The following is a 4,154-nucleotide window of genomic DNA, read 5'->3' as shown; positions in this document are numbered from 1 at the left end:
CTTTCTACCAAAGACTCAAGACTGCATTTCCCTGGATGAAGCTAAAACAATGAAAAAGTCTCCTCAGACCAGAGTAGAGCAGAGAAGGCAGAGGGGAGCAGGGCAGAGTGGGGAGAAGGAGAGAGAGATAAGAGTGAATCATTGGCCCTAACCAGTTTGGCTCAGTCGATAGAGCGTCAGCCTGTGGACTGAAGGGTCCCAGGTTCGATTCTGGTCAAGGGCATGTACCTTGGTTGCAGGCACATCCCCAGTAGGGAGTGTGCAGGAGGCAACTGATCGATGTGTCTCTCACATCGATGTTTCTAACTCTCTATCCCTCTCCCTTCTTCTCTGTAAAAAATCAATAAAATATATTTTTTTTAAAAAAAGAGTGAATCATTGATCAGCTGCCTCCTGCACGTCCCCTACTGGGGATCAAACCCACAACCCAGGCATGTGCCATGACCAGAATCGAACCCAAGACCCTTCAGTCCACAGGCTGATGCTCTATCCACTGAGCAAAACCAGCTAGGGCTCACACATGCGTATTTTGACTGAGTACTGCCAGATTGCTCTACAAAACGGCTGCAATAGTCAATCTTTGCACCAGAAGAGGTTCATACCTCCTCCTGCCCACACTCATCATTTTCCATTTTTCTATTTTTCCAGTTCAATAAGCATAAAGTGATATCTCATTAGTCTTATAATATGCATTTCTCACTATGAGTTAGGCTGTGTCCTCATATTTTTGTTGGCCTATTGAATTTCTTCTTTGGTAAATTCTCTTGATCTTTTGCCTGTTTTTCTACTGAGATTGGTGTATTTTACACAACTTTTGTAGGGATTCTTGCATATTCTAAATAGTAATCTCTTATAGATTCTAGTCATTAAAAATAATTTCTCTCATCCTGATTATTAATATTTTTCTTTGGTACTCCTTGTTAAACAGAAAATTTTAATTTGGGTTTGATTAAAATAATAAATTTGGTTGTGATATTTAAGTTTTAAGAAGTCCTTTTTCCTTTTAGGTCACTAAGATATGCTCTCTCCTTTAGTTTTCTTATCTTCTGTATTTTATCTTTCATATTTAGGACATTAGACATTAATTAATCAATATTGATCTGTGAATGTTGTTAGGTTGGAATGCATATTATAATTTTCATATCATAAACCAGTTCCCCAACACCTTCTAGACAATTCATTCTTTTCTTATTGAATTGTCAGCATTGAATAATATTCCACCGTCTGGATGCATCACAGTTTACTTATCCACTCATCAACTGAAGGACATCTTTGTTGCTTCCAAGTTTAGGCAATTATAAATAAATCTGCTGTAAACATCCATGTGCAGCTCTTTGTATGGACCTAAGTTTGTACTTGGTTGAGTTTTGTTCACTATCAATACTTTTATCTAAACACTTTTTTCAGTGTATGGTTTTAAAAATCCAAGGAAGCAATAGTTACATGGTTATGAATTATATATGAACATTTCTCACTTTGATTCATCATTTTAACATTTTTTTTTATTTTTATGGAAAAGAATTCTCAAATGCTTCCCCCTTGCTTTTTCCTGAACTTTTCCATCTCTCCTCTTTCACCCGAGCCCAAGTTTTCACATCTATATCTGTTTCTCCTTTCCAGGCAAGGGCTCCAACTGGTGGGCAAGGCTGCCAGTAAGCAAAGATTTACTCAGCGTGTGAGGACGTGGAAGAATACTTGGCTGGTGCGTGCCCAGGCTAGCTTTCTCTGGCAGTGCTACACTGGAGACTACTGTCAAACACAACGTCATATTGACCAACGAGCTGGGGAAGAGCCATTAGAATCAGCAGAAATGATCTGTGGGTTGGTCTAATTTTTTTTTTTCACTGTAAAGGAACATTCCTCTTTCAGGATTGTTATATTTCTTCAATTGACATAAGGAAAATGTTTAAATGGTTTAAACAAGATGTGTTTTATGAAGAAGGAACAATTCAGCATATACAATAGAGTTCCTATTTAGTAATGCTTTTTGGTAAAGAGCAAAAAAGGATTTCCTATTCTTAGGTTTTCAGATGTTTGCAAAATGCTCACATTTATTGTAATAACATGCTGAATGCTATAATTTTAACATTTATGGTATGGTGAGGAAATAGAGCATGGGCAGATAAAAGGAAATAATGCATATTATAAGATACATTCATTTATCTTATGATCATACATAAATGGATCTTAATGTGCATATACTGTGTGTGTATTCTTGTACATAAATAAAAAAATTTGCAAGTATTTGTGGGCACTATTCTATGAATAAAAAATATTTTAAATGATTAAAATATGGCAGCAGTCGTTTAAACCCTGATTTATAATGCAAACACTTCCTGTAGAAGCTGTAACACATGCAAAGTAGATCTTGTGGTTGCTCTCCTCTGCAAGCCTCCAGGGCCACTGCCCATACATTCATCTTTGACATTACAGACTGGTAAACCTAGCTAGACTCTTAATCTCTTCTGCATCTTCATTGTTTTCATTTTTCTATTATGTTTACCTTGCTTTTTAACTTTAAGTTTCCAGACTCCTGCCTAATCTACAAACCAAAACTTATTCCCACTATTTTTTGAATCTTCTAGATCTTGGATTCGCTCAATGACCTGAAACTATGAAAACTCTCAGCTCTTAGCTTGTTGTGAGCAAAACTTGAAGACTCACTGACTTGATCTGAAGTGTGTGAGTATCTGTGTGACTGCAGAAACCCTGTGTTTCAGTTTGGCATCAACCAAATGAATACATGATTATCCTCCAAGCATAAGTGGGTATTTAGTCCATAATATAAATCTGTTTACTCTCAGAAAAAACAAAAATAACAAGAGTCCTCTGTCTTCAATCATTTATCAAAATGTATGAGTATAATACTTTTCCATGTTTTTGTGATTATTCATGGCTTATTATTCTGGTGAAAAAATGTTATAGGCTTCAGATTGGGAAAAACGAAATATATTTAAAATGAAACTCCTGTGATAATAAAATATTCTGCTATTAGTAAAAGGTAAAATAAAATTTTTATGTCACTATTTCAATAATTTCACTATTCCAATAAATGCAGGGAGAAGTTCAGAATATCCTCCCTAGGTTCTTATTAAATTTTTAAATAAAAAAATTAATAACAATAATTTAAAGCAAAATGTCTAATTTTATTATCAAATCATTTCAAAGTACACTGAATAGAGGGTGAGTCTAAAATCACTTCACATCTCTGCATTTTGCTTTTCCCAGCTGTAAATTGTAAATAACGAACATCTATCTACTTCATGAAGATTTAGTCAAAATCAAATTAAATACTATATGTGGAAAAAAATTGTAAATTGTAAAACACTATTGAAATTTCAGGTATTATTCTCTGACATTTTCATCAGAATAACAAACATTAATATAAAAAAACTTATATCTATTAAAACATGTAAAAGAAACTGGTGTTATTTTTTTTAGATGTAAAACACTATTGAAATTTCAGGTATTATTCTGTGACATTTTCATCAGAATAACGAACATTAATATAAGAAAACATAGAGAGGAAGGGAGAGGTAGAGAGAGATATCAATATCAATAATGAGAGAGAATTATTGTTCAGCTACTTCCTGCATGCTCCACACTGGGGATTGAACCCACAACCTGGCATATGCCCCCGACATGAATCAAACCTGGGACCCTTCAGTCCCCAGACTGACACTCTATCCACTGAGCCAAACCAGTTAGGGTGAAACTGGTGTTATTATTAAATGAATTTTACAGTATTTATTACTTTAATAAAATATAGGTTAGAATCATAACTTAAAAGAGTGGCAAAATTTTTGAATTTGTGCATATTCAGCATTTTATGAAAAATTACTATATACTAGGTGTATTGGTTAATAATGCGTATTTTGAAATCAAAGAAAACACAATAATTTCAAGAGAAACATCAAAAGTGCTTCATTCAAAGTAATATCCATCGCTAGCTACACATCTCCCCCATCTTTCAGGTAATTTTTGGATACCGTCCCAATAGAACTTGTTTTGAGGCAAACCATTCAGAGACCCAATTTTCCACTTCTTCGTACGTTTTGAAGTGCTGCTCAGAAAGGGTGTGTGCCATCGATCGGAACAAGTGGTGATCTGAAGGAGCAAGGTCTGGTGAATACGGCGGGGGGGGGAATACTTCC

The sequence above is a fragment of the Myotis davidii genome, unplaced genomic scaffold, assembly GCF_000327345.1.
Source record: "Myotis davidii unplaced genomic scaffold, ASM32734v1 scaffold200, whole genome shotgun sequence".
NCBI lineage: Eukaryota > Metazoa > Chordata > Mammalia > Chiroptera > Vespertilionidae > Myotis > Myotis davidii.
This window is presented reverse-complemented; position numbering follows the sequence as displayed.